The sequence below is a fragment of the Setaria viridis genome, chromosome 9, assembly GCF_005286985.2.
Source record: "Setaria viridis chromosome 9, Setaria_viridis_v4.0, whole genome shotgun sequence".
Taxonomy (NCBI): domain Eukaryota; kingdom Viridiplantae; phylum Streptophyta; class Magnoliopsida; order Poales; family Poaceae; genus Setaria; species Setaria viridis.
Window position 1 is genome coordinate 35,301,992 of NC_048271.2, and position 23,800 is coordinate 35,325,791.

A 23,800-nucleotide genomic window follows, 5' to 3' on the forward strand; every position below is an offset into this window, starting at 1 on the left:
GAACTCTTCTTTCCTATCCGACTCCTCTTGCTTCCTTCTTATCCGCCTGTTCCTTCTTATCCGCTAGCTACTGGAACAAGCATCACCGTGCGCTTCCCTGCGGGCATCTCTCCGAGGTTCGGCCACCCACGTTGCTCTCTTTACTGCTCTACTCCAGCAAAGCCGCACGACGCTCCCATCACCGTGCTCCATCCACGCGGCTCTGTCCCCTGCCGCATCTCCACCATCGCTTCCACCCCTCGCCGCCATGGGCACGCCATCGCCATTCCTCGCCAGAATGGGCTACTGTTGCTCTTCCCCGGCATGAGTCATAAACAAGCATTGCCACGGTAGGACATTTTCACCAAGAACCACGGGAGGTGAGAGAGAAGCCACGGGGAGCCACTTTTTTCGGCTCCCTTCGCCTAGTTCATTTCGATGGCTAGCTTCGGTGCAGCTTCACCCGGAAGCTGTTTTTGCTTGGTCCGTTTGGTAGGGCTTCGGGTGAAGCCGGTGGAGAAGCATCTCTCGAAGCCCTGCCAAAGGGCCTCAATATTGCAAAGACAGTGACATTCTCACGGAGCAAAAGCTTGATCTCAAACTTGACAGAACAGTGCACATGAGTAGATAACTATTGGATCAAACATTGAAGCAACATTAGCTCACTGTTCCAAATAAACTAATGACAAGCAGCTGCGAAAGACAACAAACAAGCTGAACTACTCTGCTATCATTGCTAGTCTGCTCTGCTGCTAGAAATCAAAGGGCGAGCTCACTGACAGAACAAAACAAGAGCTGCTACAGCCGGCTTAAGTCCCTGTTCCTTTAGTCCATGGACTACAGTTCCTATCATGTTTGGATCTAGGGACTAAAATTCATTAATACAGATGAACAAAGATGATATTACCCCTGTTTTGAAGATGGAAACACCCTGCTCAGGACGCCATGCCCGGCCGCCCTGCAACGTGGTAAAGTGTCAACAAATTTCTCCAAGGACAAGGTTGTTCACTGCCTGCCACCAAACACTGTGAGAAGATTTCTGTAACAATGAAAACCTCAACAACGTTGGTGGCACTGGCAACAAATCTTTGCAATCTCCACGGCAAACAACCTTGTCCGGATTGAAAGAACGAAAAAAATTGTCAACAAATATTATTTATCACACATCAAAGGGTTCATCAGGTTTTACAGATCAGTTCATCATCCGTTGCGCTTTCTAACATCATCGCCATCAGCAGATAGCAGAGCAGCATATGTACATCAACATCATCATCAGTTCATGAATCAGAGAAGTTATAGAGAGATTCTTCACATTAGCATCATCGAGAATCGTCAAGGATTTCAAATTGGTACCTAAGGGAGCAGTGGGGGGGGATTGGTGGACATCTCAGGTGCCAGGGGCGGGCCCACTTAGATTCAATGGTATTCAATTGAATACCCATTATTTTTGCAAAAAAAAATTCATATATATAGTGTATTTTAGGTATATGTATGAAAAAAACAAAAATACAGAATCTAACATAGACATTTCACTCAAAAAGGCCCACCGGAGGTCAACTTTGCTCTCCCTCGACTGGCCCAACTGGCCCATCCGGCCCATCCGGCCTACGCATGCCCACTCGACTGCCCCCAGTCCCCCACCGGCCCACCCCACACGTGAGCACATTCACACGCACCATGGCTCCAGGTCTGCGCGCGAACCCTAGGGCGTCCGGCGGCGGCGGCGGACCGGCGGGAGGCCGCGGCTAGCGGGCTAGGAGGCGGCGGGCGGCCTGCGCGCACCGCGCGGCCGCGCGCACGGTTGGCGCCTGGTCGCCTAGAGCCGAGCGCAGGAGGTGTCGCGGCGGCCGACGGGCCGGCGGCGGCGATGGCGGCGGCGGCGGACCGGCAGTGGCGGCACTCGGCGGTAGTCTGCGGCTGGCGGGCTAGGAGGGCCGAGGGCGGCCGACGGCCTGCGCACACGGCCGCACGCGCGGTTGGCGCCTGGAGCCAAGCGGAAGCGCCGGCGCGCCGCGGCGGCCGACGGGCACGGGCCGGCGACGGCGGGTGCGCAGGCGCAATGCGCTACTGGTGGGCGGCTGGGCGCGCCAGTGCGCCACGCTTCGGCCGTTCGGCGCCGCGGCTCACCGGCTCCGCCCTCCGCAAGTCCAGTCGGCTGAGCCCCTACTGTCTACTGATTTGAGGATTTTGTGAACTGCTATTTCTGATTGTTTGTGAAATTGAGGTGAGAATTTTCAATTGTTTGTCAAATTAGGATAGCACATCAACTTGCAAAATGTGGATGCTCATGAATTTAGTTCAATGTGAAATTGTGTAACTTTTAGGTTTGAACCATGAAGAGGAAGGGTAGTGCCGCTACTGATTTGAGGATTTTCATGGCAAGGGCTGCTGCAAAGAAGAGACAACCTGAACCGGAGAATGTTAATCAATCTTGCAATGAAAGCCAAATGCAACTAGTGTTATTCCAAGGGCAGAGTGGTAGTGAAACAAGCACGGTACCACATGAACCAATGAGATCCAACCAGCCTCCAGAGAACGGTACAACAGAAGATGGTGAATCCATACCTGTGGAAGAAAATGATTCTAGTGATGAAGACAAGAATGATTATGGCATTGAGCATGATCCTATATTGAGGGCTCCAATCTCAAGCTATGATGTCAATGACCAAGATTCAGTTAGAAGGGCATACATTGCATTGGAGCCATGTCAACCAAAGATGAAGAGGGATGCTTTTCCGCAACATGATTGTGGAGGTATGCGTCGCTTCCAACATAAGTGGTTTGCTGAATTTAAGTGGATTGAGTACAGTGTGGATAAAGATGCTGCATTTTGCTTTGTTTGCTATTTGTTCAAAGATAACTGCAAATTTCCTGGTGGAGATGCTTTTGTTATTGAAGGGTTTAGAAATTGGAATATGAAAAAGAGAATTCATAGGCATGTTGGTGCTATTGATAGTGCTCATAGTGAAGCTGAAGAGAAATATAGATTGTTCACGAGACCTAAGGCATCAATCCGTGAATCTGTTGCATCAAACACTACACAGTTCAAGGCTAAGTATCTAGCTCGCTTGACATGGTCACTTAAGTGCATAAGATTTCTGTTGCGTCAAGGGTTGGCTTTTAGGGGTCATGATGAAACAAAGGATTCACTCAACAAGGGGAATTTTCGGGAACTTTTAGCATGGCTAGCAGGAAACTTTGAAGAGGTTAATCTGGTGGTACTAGAGAATGCACCACAAAACTGTCAGATGATAGATCACAAGATCCAAAAACAACTCATTGATGCTTGTGCTCATGAAACAACTAAATTTATCATTGACGAACTTGGTGATGAGTGTTTTGCAATTCTTGCTGATGAGTCAAGTGATGCATACCTACTGGAACAATTGGCTCTTTGTTTGCGTTTTGTCAATAAAAAAGGAGAACCAATTGAGCGGTTTCTAGGTCTTGTCCAAGTTGAAGATACTACATCATTGACCCTTAAAGAAGCAATTCAATCCTTGCTTATCAAATATCAATTGCCCCTATCCAAGGTACGTGGTCAAGGGTATGATGGAGCTAGTAATATGAAGGGTCATGTTAATGGTTTGAAGAAACTAATTATGGATGAGTCCCCTTCTGCTTATTATGTTCATTGCTTCGCCCATCAACTTCAACTAACACTTGTAGCAAGGCCCGGTGATACACGATGGGGATCTCACTACAGAACTGTATGCATGTTATGTTCTTGTATCCTTCAATCAAGAAAGTTCTCTTTAGGATTGGGAATGAAAGTAAAGGGGCTGAGGCTAATGGAGCTTAAACTATGCTCACAGTATTTAAGTCCTTTGAGTTTGTTTTCCTGCTACACTTGATGAATGAAATATTTGGATACACAAATGACTTGTGCAATGCTTTGCAAAAGAGGGAGCAAGATATTGTAAATGCAATGGATCTTCTGGAGTTCACAAAGGTAGAACTGAATGTTTTGAGACAAGATTCTGGATGGCAAGAATTCCTTACCAAGGTCACTTCTTTTTGTGAGAAGCACAATGTTAAAGTTGTTGACATGAATGGGAAGTATATTCCTATGCAAAGATCAAGGCAGTTCTACAGAGGTGCTATTAATTATCACCGGTTTCATGCTGATATATTTTTGGGTGTCATTGATAGACAAGTTCAAGAGCTCAATAATAGGTTTGATGAGGTAAACACGGAGCTACTTAGATGCATGGCATCATTCAGTCCAGTAAATTCCTTTTCTGCTTTTAATGTTGAGAACTTGGTTAAGCTTGCTGGGTTTTATCCACATGACTTTGAATTTCAAGAAATACACCAGCTTCATTTTCAGTTGCACCACTATATCAATGATGTCAGAAATGATGAAAACTTCAAAAATTTGAGAAGTCTAGCAGAGTTGTCTATGATGCTAGTTAAACAAGGAAAGGTTTCTCGGTATGAAATTGTTTATAAACTTCTCAAATTGGTGCTAGTTCTCCCTGTTGCAACGGCTGGTGTTGAGAGGGTCTTTTCTATAATGAATTTGATAAAGAACAAGAGAAAAAGTAAGATGGGGTAGAAATATTTGAATGGTTGCTTGGTCACATTGATTGAAAGGGAATTCTTCATGCAAGCTAAGGATAAGGACATCATCACTCATTTTCAGAGCATGGCAGAACGGAAAGTTGTCCTATAGCTTGTAAGTTGTAATCTTTGTTACCATTTTGCTGTTTTAGCCTCTATTTATTTCACATGTTGCCACTTTGATATGTTGATCATTAGTAGCTAGACAATTTCAATTTGTGATCAATTTTATTAATCAATGATGCTACCACTTAATTCTGTGTTATGAAACTATAATTTATTCTGTTAAAATTTTTTTCTTGCCATCTCCAATTTTGAATATCCATAGTCCAGATCCTGCGCCCGCCTCTGTCAGGTGCGGCGGGCTTCCTCGGCGGCGGGGGTGCGGAGGGTGGGGGAGGGAGGCCGACGGTGAGGGTGGCGGGGGCCGGGCAGGAGGATGGCGGGAGGGAGGCTGGCCGGCGGAGGGGGTCGGGCAGGAGGGAGGCAATAAATGATGGGTAGGGGTGTCTTGCAGGGCTTTTAGTCCACTTTAATCCACCCTCTTGGACTAGAGGACTAAAAGATTTAGTCCACATGTTTAAAAAGGGATCAAAATAATAGACTAAAGTTTAGTCCAGATAACCAAACGAAACCTGTTTAAGTAATGATTGCCTAATCATTTCTCCTGTAGCATGAAAGCAACATTTCACACGCATGTTACCTGCACATAATAGCTGAGCAACGGATGCTCACCTACTTTTTGCCTTCACGATCTGCTGTCGTCATTGGCCTGCCTGCAGAAAAACAAGCTGCTGCTATTTTCGTTGTTGGAGATCCTGACAGAGCAAAGACAAAACAGGCCTGTTTGGTTTGAGCTGTTTATTATAAGCAACTTAAAGTTGCTTATTTGAAGTTGCTTATTTTTAGTCTAGCTGTTTGGGTACCCTTCTTATGAGCAATGAATGAGATGGACGTTGTCATATTTGCTCCTTGTGTTGCTACCCCTCCAATTTACCTCCCCACCCTTCTTCTTCCTGCACACGCCCGATCCCGGGGGTCGGGAGCGGCCGGGAGTGGCGGCGGGTCTGCGTGGGGGAGCGGCGGCGGGTGGCGCGGAGGCGGGCGGCGGCCGGGAGCAGCAGCGGGAGTGGCGGCGGGCGGCGCGGAGGAAGGGGAGCTGGTGAGTGGTGACGGGGGAGGGGGAGAGAGAGAGAGGTAGGGTGCATTGAATGAGGGTAGGAGGTGTAAAGTGCCCCTTTTAGTCCCCGTAAGCAACCCTTATGTTGCTTAGAGCAACTCCAAGAGGCTGCTAATCTTACCCCCAATACCTTTTTAAGGAAAAAAGAGAGAAAAAATGAACTCCAACAATCCACCTAAACCTTCCCCAATTTTTTAGCGACGCTAAAAAACAGCCTGCCACCGCGTATATTTTAGCGTTGGCGTTCCTCCCCCAATCCTGATTCCCGCATACCCGCGCGTCCTTTCCGATGGGCCCAATACGATGACGTGGCCTGTGTTTGAAATATTGGGGGCTATTTGTTAGCGATCTGTTGTGGACTGATATGCTTTTGGGGGAAATTTTTTTTGGGAGAACCCCCAATACATAGTTTTGGGGAAGAAATTTTTAGGATACTCTTGGAGTTGCTCTTATATGCTAAAAATAAGCAGCTCCATAAGCAACCCAATAAGCAAGGGTGATTAGTTTCATAAGCAAATAAGTTGCTTATGTATAAGCAACTCAAACCAAACAGGCCCACATACCAAAGAGAAGATCATGCTTTGGATCAAAACAAAATACTAGGCCAAGCTGCAGGTGACGAACAAGAACTGATTTAACCTGTTGGACAGAGAAATCGAGCTCCAGCAAAACCATGCCGAGCTGCGGCTATTGCCAACTGAGAGAAACAACACTAAAGCCGGCGCACTGCTGAAGGCCTGCGTTCAGAAGTGAAGCTTCAAGAGCTATCGAGCAAAGGCACAGAGTAGAGCTGCCAGATCAAGCTCCAAGTCGAACTGTTGTCAGAACCAAGAAACACAAACCAGAGAGCTGACGAGCAGGATGCTTGACTGCTCCAAAGCACCGCACCGGGAGAAACAGAACAACTACACAGGGCAAACAGAACGGCCTCGAGCTCGAGAAGAATTCACGAAACACAAACAAATCAAGTCCGATTCCCACAAGATTTAGACTGTAGGCACACTGAGACGCGGTGATTCACCAGCTAAGAGATCCACCCAAGTGGCTCATGATTCGCCCATCAATTTCGCAAGAACCGTAATAACCTAGAAAAGGGGATCTTTTAGAAAAAACCCACCAATCAATTCGAGATGCTCGTGAGGGGAATCAATGAATTGATGAGCAAGATATCTCTTCACATATCCTAGCACCGATTTTCCCTAAGAAATCCGCCCCAAATCGCAACCAAAAGCTGACGAACGAAAATTCAGCGAGAAATCACCCGAAAATACCAGAAAAAGAAAACGCTCGGGTGAGGAGAGGTGAAGCAACCGTGCACAAGATTGAATCTTATATTACTCCATATTCGATTACAAGTCACTCGTAACAAAATCAAAGCTAAGATGGTAAAAAAATCAAATTAAATCTCTACTAAGACTCACACAACCAATAAGAAGCCCACCCCAAAGGCTTCAAAGATATATATCTATATCTATATCGATATGTATGTATATATATGTATGTCTATATATGTATTTTCTATAATACACCTAGGTGTATTCTGTACGTGGAATGCACCCAGGTCAGCGGGCGCACCAGATTGGAGTAATCAGCGCACCCAACCAAACATACGGTGTATGCTTCCTAAGTTAATTTGTACCTTCCACCTACCACGCAAACCCACCTAGCATACAAATCCCACCAGACTTCATGCATGCATGGATGAAATCTTTTGTTGGTTTGAATATTTGAAACAAATTTTGTCCTAAACCGTAATCCCGATTGACAAACCGTTTGTTGCATCCGACTCAAAAAAATATACTTAATAAAACTAGATCCAATATGGATATATTTTTTTATCGTTTAAGCGAGTTGCATATCAACGTATTACCGACTGCAACTCTGTCTACCACCGAGTTGCAACTAGTTATAATTCTATGTATTATATGCATGTGGTAACTATAACCACGTCAAGTTGCAATTCTGAGCTACAATCATACCTTGTGCAACCAGAGTGTTGCAACCGAGTAGTAACTAGTTATAATCAGTAGTAACTGGTTGCAATTGGGTAGTAACCGGTTGCAATTCTATTCAGTAGGACGAATATCTGGGGTGCAACTAGAGTAGCAATTGGGTTACAACTGAGTATTAAATAATTGCAATCATAAGTAACAAGTGCTAAATAGGCTAGAATCAAGTTGCAACTGGGTTGCAGACGTTCTTGCAACTTATAGTACAACTTAGTTGCAATTACAAACTTAAAAAAAACTTCATCAAATATAGCCTTCATTGATCTCGTTGTGTTAAGCACATTTTTTCCAACAACCTGCTTCAAACGGATTTAAAATCGGATCTGCGATTTCGGAGATATCGTATTTTTTTCGTTTCGAATCAAGACAAGATTCCATGCGTGCATGCTTCCTGGTGGGTGGATTGAGCTGTGAGGTGGTGTCACGTGGTTGGTTGTCAATTGGGTTGCAGACGTTCTTGCAACTCAAAGTATAACTTAGTTGCAATTATATATTAAAAAACTTCATCAAATATAGCCTTCATGGATCTCGTTGTGTTAAGCACATTTTTCCAACAACTTGCTTCAAACGGATCTAAAATCGGACATTGTGTGAGATATCGCATTTTTTCGTTTAGAATCAAGAAAAGATTTCCTTCATGCATGCTTTCTAGTGGGTGGGTTGAGTTCCGAGGTGGTGTCACGTGGTTAGTTATCTCCATTTAGTTTTGCATGCAGGAGCGTGGGTTTTCCTTGACGCGTGAATTAGCTGGCGCGTGGGACGTAAGATGGGGGTCTATGCATTTGTTGTGCAGAATGCACCTGGGTGCATTTTAGCCTCGTCACTATATATATATATATATATATATAAAGAGAGAGAGAGACGCACACCTTACATGGTAAAACTATCCAACTTTTTCTTGATACATCGGACCTAGCGCTTTCATGACTTCGCTTCGCCTTGACGCAAGTTTCGTGATGGTGCCACGCGTCCTCCGACTCGACGCCGTCCGGCTGCACCGAACTCCCCCTGGTTTTGAGGTCAAACTGGTCAAACCCTATTGCACGCCGCACACGACGTGACTCACCGATGTAGACGCGTGTCCAGCCTCATCCAAACCTTTGATACCTCCGAGTCTTTCACTCCCGCTCCCGAGCCGCCTACTGGACTCGCCTCCGTCCCGATTGACTCAACCGACACCATCTTCATTCCAGTGTACTCTTACTCTTCCGTGCACCATGTGGATCGCCCATAACTCTACCCGGACTCCTCGGGTCCCTTGATCCAGCCTACTCGTGTCCATCCTTCATAGCCCTAGTACATCGGCATGAACCTTTCGCTTGACCTTCACTTCATGCCGTCGACCGCCATGTCTTCGCATCCAACACTTGCACATCACACGCTAAGAGACACAACATACAAAATATGTTTTACACACACCACAACACAACGCACACAACACAATACCTCTGGTTAACTGATAACATAATCATATACATATAAAATATGACTCAACCGGTAAAGTTTCAAATCATCGAGTTAATCACTCATCACAAATGGACCGAGGCACGTCTCAACTTAATCTCCCACCGTCCCTAGCTCACCGCTATTGTCCAGCTATGTGAATCCCCAACCCCCACCGTCGTCTTCTGATCTGGCTGAAACTCCATCTCGATTTCTCCCCAAGTGCAAACCAGCTAGCTCTGCCCCCCTCATCTAACATCTAATTTTCATCAAATCCCAGTAGCGCAGCGTCACCTCTCTTATCCATTCTCCCTCCTGTGAATCAAATTGCAGCGCTGCACTTCCTTAGTTACTTGTCCAGTGCTCCTCTCCCGTGGCCAAGCACTGCAGCATCTCATCTTCTTTCTTCTGCTCCTTTTTCTCAACACCGAGCAAACAAGCAAAAACATCTGTTGCTTCAATTTCTTGCGCGGGCAAGTACCAAATCCGCCACAAAAACTCTGCTCCACATCCAAATCCAAGCAGATGCATGGCGCCAGGATATCTCCTCTCAAGCGCCTCTATTAAATTGATTTGTCTCCGCCTCCGCCGCACCGATGGCCATGCAGTTTGCTGCCTCCGTATCACACTCGGTTTTAAAGGCAAAACCAGATGCATAAATCACATGTGCGCTAGGATCAAATTACACCCATACGACAACTTCAGTGAATATCGAAGTCAATATCATAACATAAAGAGAGTATATTATTATTACATGACCGATAGTCTTTTAAACCGAATAGCACAAAAGTTTTTATTATCGCAGCAGATCTTCAACAAGCATGGCGACTCCACAGGCAGTTGACTGGAAGATCACGTACGCCTAGTACTCCTCCCAATCTTGTAGAACCTCCACAGTGTTGACTTGTTCTGAGCAGCGGTTTTAGAAAGGGTGAGTACACCTATGGTTGGTACTCAGCAAGTGTGGGGAATGTGTAGTGTAAGGCCCATCAAGGATAGGCTAATGTTTAATAGCATTTCAACATTTTATTTGGTTGGTCAAATTTTATTAGCATTTACTACATGTAAGTTTATACCATCCACATTAAACCTGAACATAAAAGAGATAATAGAAATAAATAACAATAATTTAATTTATCTTTCGAAAGTTTAGTCATGTGAGGGTCCAGGCTGCTCTTGACCGTGAGCACGACTGATCGATCAGTTTTACACTCTGCAGAGGTTGCATATCTTACCCACAAGTTGCGTAAAAGTTCAAAAGAACTTTAGACCCAACCATGCTGTCCGGGCCAGGCACAATACCACACTTCCGAGGTGTGATTGCATAGGAACGCTATGAGGCCTTTACAAATATTTCCTAGTAAGTGGTAACCCGCTAAGGTTTCCGGATCAGTAGCAGAGCATAAACCTCCCTAGTGGGCATAGGGTCTAAGCCAAGCTCCCTTCCCAAGAGGATCGAGTTATACCCCATCTGCCATCACCCCTCTTGCCCTTTCGGTAAGATTACCCCAGACTAAAGTCTCAAATTAATTAGCTAAGACCAGAGCCATTTAATTCTTGTGGTTGTATTATTTTCATGAGTGGTTCTCCATATTCCATGATGATCTTATATTAATGAAAGGTATAGCATAAATAAATCAAGATTAATAATTGATTTCATTAATACCATCATATCCAAGTTGAGCAACTAAGCATGAACTACCCAACATTATATACACCCAGTTTGATCAAGGTATAGGGAATAAAACTACTCAATCCTTAATTAGGTCCCATCATGTTTATGACTTAAAGTGCATAGCATAAATGTTATTGAACATGAAAGTAAAAGTTCTTAGGATCAAGCTGTGGTCAAGGACATGACTTGCCTTCTTGCACTTGCTTTGGCTGCTCGTAATCTTCAAAGTCTTGAGCTTCAAATTCCTCGAGCTGCGGTCCTTCTAAATGCATCACACGAACACATACAAGCAAGCAAAGTAATAAGCTAAGAAAACAATACATCAAATAGTATAAACAGAGAAAAACAAGATCAAAAAGCTAATCTATGCGTTAACATGAACTCGTGGACGCAAGAAGCACTTAAAACGAGTCTAGGATGCTAAAGATATGCACTAAACAAGATGCAGGGGCTTCCTGGTGAAGATTTAAAACTTCCAGGGGCTAAACTTGAAGAAACCGTAGGCTAAAATGTAAATACGCGATAAACAAAAGGTTTAACACGCAAAAGAGCAAGGCCAGGATGGTGGGCACTATTATGTAGAAGCTAAGGGGCTAAAGCAAAAAAAATAGGACCTAGATCTAATGATCTTTGAACAGCGATGGACCGCGGTGCAAAAAGTAGAAAGTGCAGGGAATCTTTAGGAAAAGCGGCATGGCTGACTGGCGGTTGACCAGTACGCTGACCGGGTTGGATCTGATCCACCGTCGAATTTAGATCCGACGGCTGCGGTCATCTGCGACTCAACCCGGCGGCGATGACTCGCCGGACTTGCTCGAAAACGAGTGTCCGGGATCGGTTCTCGACGAGAAATGGTCCGAGAGAATGAGGAGCTCACGACAGACACGTCTAGGGTGTCGCCGGGGTGGTTTTTGCAGCGGTGGTGGTGCGAGGCTTAGTGGGCAGCTCGACGGCGAGGGCGCGGCTCCGGCGAGCGTGAACGCGCGAAAAAGTGCATGAGGGCGCTCGGGATCTACACCGGTAGCTTCGTCACCTCCTGGCGGCACTTCAGGTGAAGTTCTTGGAGATGGAGTGGTAGCGGCGAGGGAGATTGACGGCGGCGGCGACGCTTCGGCTCGGCAACAGTGGCGGTGGCACTAGAGAGCTCGGGCGAGGCGGCTAGGGTTTTGGATGAGCTCATGAGTGCGACGACGCAGTTTATATAGCTCGGGGAGGAGTGGGCCTGGGTGTGTGTGCCCGCGGAGGATTCGAAGGCGGGTTGCAGGATCAAGCTCAGGGCCGAGTCCGATGCGAAGAAGACGGAGGAAGAAGATGACAAGTGGGGACCGGTGGTCAGCGAGAGCGGCGGAGGAGCAGGCGCGAACTCGGGCCGGTGCTGGGATGGGCCGAGGCGTGGAAGTAGGCCGCTGCTGGGCCAAGGAAAGGCAGGGTGTTGCGGGAGTGGCCGGCGCGGGAGGCGGAAATGGCCCGGTGCTACCGTTGCGAGCTAGGCCGCAAGGGAGCGGCAGGCTGAAAGGAAAAGAAAGGAGGCAGGCCGAAAGAAGAACAGGGCCGAAGGAAGAAAAGAGAAAGGGAAAAAGAAAAAAGTTTGAAAAGGAAAACAAACATAAATTCAAACTGTATTCAAACACAAATTGAATTCAAGTAACCAAAAATAATGCACCAGCATGAATGCAACAATAAACTCCTATGATTCATTAATTTATTTTGAAAAAGATTTAATTGCCTAAGAAATTTAAATGCAACCTTAAAATCCTTAGACACATGCACTTAATTTCTAGCAAATTTTATTAAATTGCAAAATTTGAAGCGTAGGGTGTTACACTCCGATCCTCGGATGACCTGACCGTGACAGAGTTCAGAAAAGGGAGAAGAAAGATACCTGGCGTGTGGGGCCCACTGACCACGGCTAACACGTTGGGTTCACTGCCACTTCATGTGAAACCGCCTTGAAAACCAACGAAGTATTGAATAGTTTGGGGTGTAGGATATTAGTTTTGTAGATGAAGGACCAAAATCGGACAAGGGTAATAGTTGAGGAGTGTCAAATAGATTTTTTTCTTTTTAACATCGCTTACGAGACTGGGTAAATATCACCTGCCGTAAATATCACCACCTGTCTGAAACTCAACTCACGTGCCGGCAATTTGCCGAACATCTTGCGTGCGCTCCATAGGGATACCATAAATGATGGCAGCAGAAGGGTGGTATGCCTGCAGCAACTCCTTACATATATAGGTCATCGTGGAACATGCTTCGTCATGCACTTTCACCACATTTGGCCCAACAATTGAAAAGGTTGGTATAGGAGGTACTCCTCTGCTAGTGGAACACAAATGTATAAATTCATATCAATAGTTCAATACAGTAGCGGACCTACGACCCAGGCCGCCCAGAAGTTAGTTAAACATCAAAGGAGAAAAACACATGAACTTCTATTAAGCTGTGATCAGCCTCGGTCCTAGCAAGTTCCTGGGTCCGCTCTGGTTCAATACCCGTACAATAATGGAAAAGGATAATATGGGGAGTAGGAGGCGCCTGGAAAGATCAAACAGGTTCAGATGTGCTATCGGCTGCACTGCATCTTCAAGTGGCAGCCATATTTGCCATGTGATGTATCCTGAAGACGACAGCATGCTAATGATTGATTGTAACGGGACTAATTAAGCTGTAAGGCATGGTACTCAACTTGTTAAAAAGAGCCTAAACTGAATAAGAAATTGATGTGCATTGTGTGAATGTTGTCAGGAATGTAGCAATGCCAAATACAATGTATAATGCAACAACGATATGAATTATATTGCTTCAATGGTGAATGACAACTGGAACTAAATTGATTCTAGAAACTCATCTTATTTATAATTAGTGTTATGTACCAGAATGTGGGGTACTAAGTTCGAATATCATTTTTATCTTTATCTTCTAAAGACAATGGTCGTAAGGCAGTGCTCCAAGGCCGGAAAGGCTGGAACTAGTTTCATTTCTTTTTTTTAAAAAGGAAAATTGTATGATTCTATCTTTGAACGATGCAAACCAGCAAACTTTTGATCATGGTAATTTCCTGCGGTAAATCAAGGAACTGCTAGTGCTAGATGATGGACAGATGCAACACTGGCTGCCGGTGATTCCTAGATGCAAAGGTTGTGGACGCTGCTCTGGAAATGGGGCCTCGCCTTCCTGATGAAGTGATGAGCCCGTCGTCTAGTAATCAGCTTTAGCTCAGTAAAGGAAACAAATTGCAGCCATCGCGCTATACATGTACATCATTTGTTAATTTGTAAATGTATAAGTGAGATTCTTGTGTATGCAAGAGCTGATGTTCATGGGTTTTCCCTTCTATTTCTAAACCCAGAGGGGCCTAAATATTAGTAAGCGTGCAATGGATTGCCTTTCATTCCGTTTTGTTGGCACACGAGTATCAGGAAGTACTACGCAGTCAAATTTCAGCAACCTTTATTTTCTGGAAGCTCAAACAAAACACATTATTGACTGTACACCTTCTAAAACATCAGTCTTTTATGATACTACCAAGTAGCCATGGATGAATGCCAAGCTAACCCTGGCATACAGATTTCCCATGCAAGAAATCCAAATACTGTTTGCATAATAAATCAATACATTCAGAAAGATACGAGCTGAAAAGTTCAAAAAAACCTGCTAGTAGTACCAAATAACTAGGAACATAAATGTCCCGGTAAACTTCCACATGCTTCTGCCTACTTATACTGGGCATACATTGAACTTTCTGATTGAGCAACCTGCCCCGTCATTCGCTCAACATCTCGCAGTCCATGTCAATACTAGGTAGTGGTTTTAGGTACTAGATAGGCTAACAACATTGAGAAAAGTTGTACTTGCTGGGAATGGGAGGCGCCTGGGAAGAACATGCAGCTTATCCTGTCTGGTTAGCTAGAAGCCTCAGCCAATTGATTTGGCTGCACGCGGACACTTCTCGCCACACTTGGAATTTGGGGCTCCTGCATCGTCACACCACATGAAACACAACTTCAGGTGGCGGGATCATAAGAAGATCTGCGCAAGTCCGATCAAGATGGAGATGCGTGAGGTGTCGGACTCTCCGATTCGCCCGCCATGTGGACGTGTGGACGTCAACCACGAAGCTGTATTCCACGGACAATCCATGCGTAGGACTCCATGCTTGCCCATCATCACCTGCACGGGAGGGCTCACGGACGCCGTTGGCGTGTGGAAGATGACGGCGCAACATGGTCCTTTCCTGCCATCGCCGCTGTATGCTCCTCTCCTCTCCTCTCCTCTCGATTTTGGGATGATAGACTGGATTTGGTATTTTGATTTGGCTATTCCAGACGTTCCACGCCGTATCCATGAGGAATGCATGCAGCCGTCGCTGATGTCTTTTTCTCTGATCTATGAGGAATCCATGAGGCCCACCACGATTCTATCGAATGGTCTTGATCAATTGGGAGTCTACAGACCACATCATCCGTGCATTTGTGCATACGTTCCCAAACCTCTTGTCAAAGGGGCAAGTGCAGGCATAGGCGTGCTATTGTCTCAGGCTCCTGATCGCAAGGCCCGGAACAAATGTGACATGAACTTCGAAACAATATTATAGTACATTTTTCATGACAAGCTATAAGAGATCTTAAATCTATGTGTCCATATGCTGCTAAATTAAGCATTTTCCAAACTCTTAGCTAAAGTGCTGTTTTTTAGTAGATGAAATGTCTTCCATTCTATTTATGTTGAAACATAATAAGATGTATTAACAAAAATGCTGATGGAGTCAAAACATCACTATTTTATAACACTAGTCCATCAACCGTTTTCCCACACGGGCTAACATTTTTAAAAGCTATTGTAGTTAAAAATTATTTAGAAATTAAATTTCTAGCTAATAACCAAAATTGTTTGTCTACTACTCTATCATTTTTTCAATACTTCAACATAGTACTAACATAGATGTGTACTTATCTTTGTCCAATTGTGATTAATTGTTAATTAGTAATTACTCTATATACTTTTCATCCACATTCACACTTTTTTCAATTTGTATCGCACCTCCATACATTGTGTTTAGAATAAAAATCAATATTTTTCATTACAAGTACATGTATAAATGGTCTACATGGTGACACTCATCATGCGTATATACATTAACTTAGTGTTTCTATATTAACAATGACATAGATAGGTACTTTAGAATCATATATTACTTTATTTTTGGACATTTCTTTGTGATGCACATGAAGATAATTAGATAAGATTTAGATGTTTACTTTTAGGTTAGTTTTTAACATAGATATAAATTTAGAATAACATTTTAAGTTATGCTTTATAATGATATGCATGAGTTTGGAGTTACTTTATATTATTTTTTATAATTGCAGAGCTCGGTAACTTAGATGTAGGTTTAGGGTTTATTTTAGAATATTTTCATAATGATAGTGGTGGGTAGCTTTTTAAAAAATATAATAGATCAATGACTATGATTATTAGAGTTTACAGGATTGATGTTTGATGTTTCTAATTTTTGTGAGAATTTCTTGGATTTGTCTTTTTTTTCTAGTGTTCCTTGTGTGAACTAATACAGAGCCTCCGATGGCAAAAAATAATAATAATGATATATTGCTACAATAATATTACTTTGAGCCAACTCTCATTTGTTAAATATTCGAACACAACACTTATATAGATATATACTTATTATCTTCATCGGATTGTGATAAATTTTTGTTAATAATTGCTCTATAATGTTTTCATCCACATTTATAATCTTTAAGTTTTCACTTGCATCGCATCGCAGGTATGCGCTTGAATTTGTTTAATGGACTCTAAGTTTGAGCTATAATTTTAATGTAGAAATCTATATTCTCATCACTTCCTCTATATCTTTATAAATAATGACACACATCATGTGGATATATACTTTAATTATTATACCATATACCAATAGTATAAGAAATAGACGATTTAGAATCATATATTGGTGTATATTTTTAATTAAGGTAATTTGGATTAAAATTTAGGGTTACCTCGTATTGTTTTTATTAATGTCATATGTGGGTAATATAGATGTAAATTTAAGGGGTTACTTTAAGTTATTGTTTAAAGTAATAGTGGTGGGCAATTTAATTGCAAATTTAAGGGATTATTTTAAATTATTTTATAATGGTATAAGTAGGTAATTTTGATGAATATTGGGGGTTACTTTAGTTTGTTTTATATAATGGAAGAGCTGGGTAATTTAGATATAGATTTAGGGGTTACTTTAGGCTATTTTTATAATAGCAAAAGTGGGCATTTTTAAAAAAACATAATATATCCAATGGCTATGATGATTTGAGTATACCAATTGATGGCCAGATATTTTGCTTTTTTTTAGAATTTTTAGAATTTCTCTCTTTTTCTAAGCATCCACCTATGATCCTAGGTGTCTTATTTAAATTATTTTTTAAAATAATAGTGGTGGACAATTTAGTTGCAAAATTAGGAGGTTATTTTAAATTATTTTTATAATGGTATAAGTGGGTAATTTTGATGAATATTAGGGGTTATTTTAGTTTATTTTATATAATGACAGAGGTGGGTAATTTAGATATAGATTTAGAAGGTTACTTTAAGCTATTTTCGGTAATTTTTAAAAAACATAATAGATTCAATGGCTACGATGATTTGAATATCCAATTGATGGCCAGATGTTTTGTTTTCTCGTAAGAATTTCTAGAACTCCTCTCTTTTTCTAAAGTATCCACCTAGATTCTAGGTAGCTTAATTTGCTTCAAAAGGAGTCTAGTAATAGTAAGATTGGTCTTTGCTTCACAAACTAAATGCGTGGATCAGAATCAAAAGCTATCTGTACACGGGCAGCATGCAGGTGCGTTGTTATAAAGTTTACCACGTGACAACCAAAAGGAATATGTGATCCTGATCCATTTCCAGCAGTGAATGCAGGCCTTAAGGGCATTAACTAACGAAAACATCTGCATTTTGCTCTGCTCCCTTCTTGATCCATAGCGTGGAGTAAGACAATGTTACCACCAAACCCACCCGTGCCTCCATATATATGCATGTGCACGCTAGTGCTATTGTGCAGCATTACCACTCCACTCCATTCACCAGAAAAAATTGTTAAGGGTGCCAAATAACAACAAACGAATTGTTAGGAGAAATTTTTTCTTTTAAAGCCAAGAGCAATTTGTGGAAACAGGGTCGAATTGACCATGTCAGAGCGAGTTCAAGGAATATGAATGTGGGAATGGAAGGCGTACGGAAGCATCACATTACGAGTATGGGCCGATATGGTCTTAGAAACCCATTCATCCCATCTATCAATCCTGGCGACTTGTTCTGCTTGGCTCCGTTGGTAAACAGCGACGAAACTGAAAGTTGCTTGTCCCTTCCGACTCGGACTACTGGTAGAGAAGAGAGGAGAGCCACTGGCGCCACTGGCGCGCCACTGTGGGGAGCGCCACTGGCGCGCTGTGCGCACCGCCAATATCATCGCCACAAGGAGAGGTGCCGCAGCTGTCGAGGTTATCGCCACTCGTCCTGCTCCCTCTATCTTTATAGCATTGACTTCTTTTTGTTCTGCCTTGTACATATGTGCGTGATAACAAGTATTGTGAAAATGCGAAGACAAAGAGACAAGTATCAGAAACAAACAGCACTTTTAAACTAAATCCGACGGTTCTGCTCCAAAGTGTGGCCCGAACAAGCACTGCAATACAGGCAAGCAGCAGTTCACCGGCAAGCCACGCGCGGCATGAATGGAATGACAGATTAAATGCATTTGGTGGAAGCGTCGGCTGGGGACTGATCAGATTCAAACGTACGTCTTGAGAAAATCAATACGATCGATCACACCTCCATGCATGGGCCATGTAATCTCGAAGCAAAATTGTGCTATTTTACTCGTACATGCAACAAGACTAGTGTTATCGATGGAAACGAATCCTTCGAAGTATCAGTTAACAAGATTTCATCGTGCTACTGATAAATCCCACCAACTGAATACGTGGATGAGACTCAAAAGCTCGCCGTGCACGGCCAGCAGGTGCGTTGCTTAAAGTTTACCACGTGGTTCTGATCGATCCATCACTCTCGGTAAATGCATGCATGCCTTGAAAACATCTGCATTTTTCTCTGCTTCCTTCTCGATCTGTCTGTAGCGTCCGAGTAACGTAATCCACCCATGCTTCCACGTATATATTAAGCAACACGACCTCGCCACGCCGTCGTTTACCAGAAATTCGTGTAAGAGTGCGAAAAATGAGAAATGATATTTTTCCTGAAACCATGCCATTTTAGAAAAACAGGGTTGGACGGCCATGGGAGAGCGAGGTCGAGGAAATATGGATGTGGGTATGGAAGGTGTACAGGAAATATGGTCTGAGCAACCTGTCCAACCCAACCAAACCAAATCAGCCCAAGCTTTATTTAGAACAGAGGGATGTCAAAACCGTTGCTGTTTGCCGTGGTGCGCTACGCGAGTCCCACTGGGGTGTTGTGCACGGTCGACAACATCGCTAGAACAGAGGGGCCGGAGTTGCCGAGTACGTCGTCAGGAGATTACTCCTTGACTCCGTGCATCTTCATCTTATTGGTTTCCTTTTTGTTCTATCTCGTACTGTTTCTCAATCATACAGCAACTTAGTATGTGAGATACTGAGATCCACGAGCAACCGCTCCCTAGTTGAATTTCTGTGGCCGTCAACATCGAAATTTTCATTTGCTGGATGATTAAGCACCAGAACTGTTATGGAATTTTAGTCATGATTATATTGCATTTTTCTCTATTGCCAAACAATTAACTTCATAATTGAAATGCTTAGTTGAGAATGGAAACAATGAAGAATTTTTCAGAGTTTCCTGAGAACGAAAACAAGTAAAATGAATGGTCGGAATACTAGTTCATGTTTGATACTTCCAGTTCCAGGTTTCAACTGTTTATTGACTTATTAGAGACTGAATTTTTTAAACGGTGGTACTTCAAGAATATATTTGATTACATTCTGATCCAGCGCAGTGCCCCGGTGCAAATAATCTCGGTAACCTCAGGCTGTTTGCGGCCTCAGTTCATTTTGTTGCAGTACGAGCATAGTACTCACTCAAAAGACGAACAATGCTAACAAATTCTCCGGGACAAAAATGTCCTAGCTGGATCCGACAGAATCCATTACAATTCAAGCGGAGATGCAAGAACATGCATCGGTAACATAGCATCAACATGTAATATACTCCTATGTGGTTCCCAAGCTTGGTAAACAGAATGGGCAGGTTCCAATTAGGTATGAAGAAGGGGATTCACTACATGATGCGTGAGCTCAATGACTGAGAAAACTGATATGCAAATGCTTGTGAACATTTCCCTGCCTGGCTATGAGAAGGGCACTGGGTGGTTCGAAATGTCTCCGTTGTGATCTCCAGGGCCCAAACGTTCTTCTCCGTTGCCCCCCAAACCTAAAAAAAAACTCATAAATGCCCTGTTATATTTCAAAACTTAAAAAACAGCGTGATCTTTCAAAACCATCGTTGTGGAGTAGGTGAAGCGAGACTTTTGAGTTATAGGAGCTTTGAAAATGTGTTGTCAAAGTTAGGGTTCAGCATCATTGTGAAGCGGTGAAGGAATTTACAGTACAATGCCTCCCAAGTCCCATGTACTCAGTGAACTTCAAGAACTCTCAATGAAGAGATACATTGGCTCACTCAGGGTCTTGTTGGTGCCTTGGTGGAGGTATATATGGACGGTTTTGACTGTGACGGCGGCAGTGAGACCCACATGGACAATAATGGTCTAGACTAGAACTAGTGCTTCATATATAAACTTGGAAAGAATACTATACATAACAAGTAATCGTGCACACCAAATAAAAACCAGTGGCATAAACCGATTTATGGGTTGTTTTTAACTCAGCTAAAAGTGATGAAAATGCTTAACATAGCAGCATTTGTCGTTTTTAGCGCAATTTTGCCTGGCTTGGAGCAACCTAGAGTCTTTCTGGTTGTAGTTTGGACACAGCCCTGAAGTTGGTATCGCCAGACCCAGGCGATAGAAAAGAATCGATCTGGCTGAGTGAATGGAAACCCCAGCTCTCCTTTTTCTCGTAGGCGCTTCGGGATGAAGCAGAAGAAAAGTGTAACGTTAGAATCAGATAACAGCAAATGCCCGCAGATCTGTTGGATTCCATTCACTCACTGCAGCTTTTATAGGCTAGTGTTTTGGATTTGGGATGATTTTGCTTCTGAGCCCTGGAATATGGCAAGCTTATGTTTTTCTTAATAATTTGGACGCTGCTGGCTGTTTAGTACAGATTTGGATCGTATTAAAACATTTGTATATAACAGCTGAAGATGGATGATTATGCACGCTGACTGTAGTGTCATTCCAAATGATGAAATATTGTACTGACACCTCATTCGGAAAAAAAACACCCCCACATTATGTATGCTTAGGAAATAAACAAAGTTAGTCTTGAGAGAGAAGGTTCAAACTGAAACTGACTGATGGAGGCAATGCCGGCGGCGGCATGAATGGAATGGACGCGACACCGGCCGGCGTCTTTATTAGAAAATCAATAACATCACACCTCCAAGCATGGGCCCTGTTTTATTATGAGAAATGTTTTCTTCAACCAAGCACCTTTAGAAAAATAGGGTCGGATGGCCATGACAAAACGAGGTCGAGGAATATGGTTGTGGGTATGGAAGGCATACAGGAAGCAGCGCATTATGAGTAGGGCTTTACATGGTATGGGCAACTCGTCCAACCCAACTGACCCAGACAAGCCCATGCCTTATTTAAAAGAGAGGGATGCCGGACGGATTCCTTTCGCCGTGGTGCTCGCCATTGGAGTGCTGTGCCCGGTCGACAACAACATCGCTGGAGTTCGAGGAGCCGGAGTCGCCGAGGATGTCGCCTGGAGATTACTGCTCGACTCTGTGTATCTTTATTGTATTTTTTTTGAAACGAAGAGCTGTCGATTATGTTAAAAAGAAGGGGATCCAGACTAAACAAATACAAAGCACCAAGCAGTGTAAAGAGTAAAGAAAATTAGTTACAAACCTATACAGTCCTTTGTATGGAAAGTATTAACAACGGGCAAGTAAAATGAAAAGGCGCTTTGCTCCGGCCGTAGTCCACATCGCAGCGTCATCTTTAATTTTCTCGAACATCATGTTGACTGTAGATTCCTTTCGCTCAAAAATTTTCGAATTTCTCTCCCTCCATAGTCCATGAGACGAGCATGATCATGGAACACATGTCTTTCCTAGAGCAGCACGGCGTTGTTGCCCTCGCCGACTACCACTGATGTAAACTTTCCTCATGCTCCCACAACATCGGTTGAATCGCCATACAGGATATCCAATTCGCCACCATATCCCACAGTCTACGTGTCACCCCTGCATTGAGTGAATAGGTGCACTGCCGACTCTTGAGTGTTACGGCATAACGGGCTTGCATTGAGTGAATAGGTGCACTGCCGACTCTTGAGTGTTACGGCATAACAGGCAATTAAGTTGATTGGGCCACCCCCATTTTTGCAGCCTATCCGCCATCCATAGCATGTTTTGGATCGCAAGCCAGGAAAAAATCTTACAGCTTCTAGGAGCCCAAACTTTCCATATTAGAGCGTTGAAGTTTGTGTATGCAGAGGCAATGAACTGTGCGTTGTATACGGATTTGGCTGAGTAAATCCCACCCTCACTTAACTTCCATTTTGGTGTCATCCATTGCCCCCTGACTGAAGTTCCACATGCTGTATAATTTTTAATAGAAGGACATACTCCCGGAAATGTTGCGTGGAGAACTCTCGGTGCTGAAGGTTGATGTCGTGAATCTAATTGTTATTATGTAGCGCTTCCCGCAGGCATCTATTCTGTTTCCTTCAAATGGAGTAAATGTGTGGAGCTACATCTCTTGGTCGTTGTCCCTGTGCCCATCCACTATTCCAAAAAGCAATCCTCGATCCATCGTCTATGTCGATAGTGGTAGATGTGGTGAAGAGATTTTTATCTGTATTGTTACAGGAAACTTCGGATCCCACCCAAAGCTTGTGGTCCTCTTTCCACTCTTGACATAACCATCTTAGCCTCAATCCTCTAGCGAACTTTGTGAGGTTTAGGATCCCCACTCCCCCGAACCTAGTTGGTTTTGCGGATCTCACCCAATTAACTTTACATTTTTCGCTTATTATTTCCGCAGCCCCGATCCAGAAAAATTTCTTCCGCTTGTGGTCGATGTCCTTCATCACTTGTTTTTGGGCGTCAAGCGCTCAGAGGAGGTACACCGCCTGCAAGATTAGCACTGATTTTGTGAGTGCTAGACGTGCCGCCATGGTTATATTCCTCGCATTCCACGCGGTGAGCTTACTAATGGCCTTATCGACAACATACTGGAAGTGTACTCTTTTCAACTGCGTCGTCGTGAGTGGTAGCCCCAAATATCTGATCGGGAAGGTTGCTCTTGTGACCGGCAGATCCCCAATAATGTCCTCTAGATTAAGACCTTCGCAGCTTATAGGCACCACGCTCGATTTTTCAAAGTTTGTTCTCAAACCTGACGTCTCTCCAAACCTGGTGAGTAAGTCAGCCCAGCGCCCTAATATCATCATTGGTCGGATTTAGGAATATGGCTGTGTCATCAGCATACATGGAGGTTCGCAGGTTTAGACATTACCCTCTAAGTTTGGTGAGGGAGCTCGCTCTGTGGCAACTTCTAGGAGGGCACGAAGCGGCTATCTTTATTGTATTGACTTCCTTTTGTTCTCTCTTGTACTGTTTCCCAATTAGACAGGAACATTATGTAATGTGCAGTGAGTGCATGAGACGGAGCGAGAAGTAGCTGAGAAACAAACCCAATCGACCCATCCACCTCTATATGATTATTTAATCTGATGATTCAGATCTTCAATGGCGCGAACGAACACTGATACAGGTAAAGCAGTAGTGCAACAGCTCCTAGTTGAG

At 43.6% G+C, this 23,800-nt stretch overlaps 1 pseudogene; it reads left to right on the forward strand.

Annotated features, from left to right (window-relative positions):
* The first annotated feature begins 2,312 nt into the window (after positions 1-2,312).
* Positions 2,313-3,661, forward strand: LOC117835584 (uncharacterized; annotated as a pseudogene).
* The last annotated feature ends 20,139 nt before the right edge of the window (positions 3,662-23,800 follow it).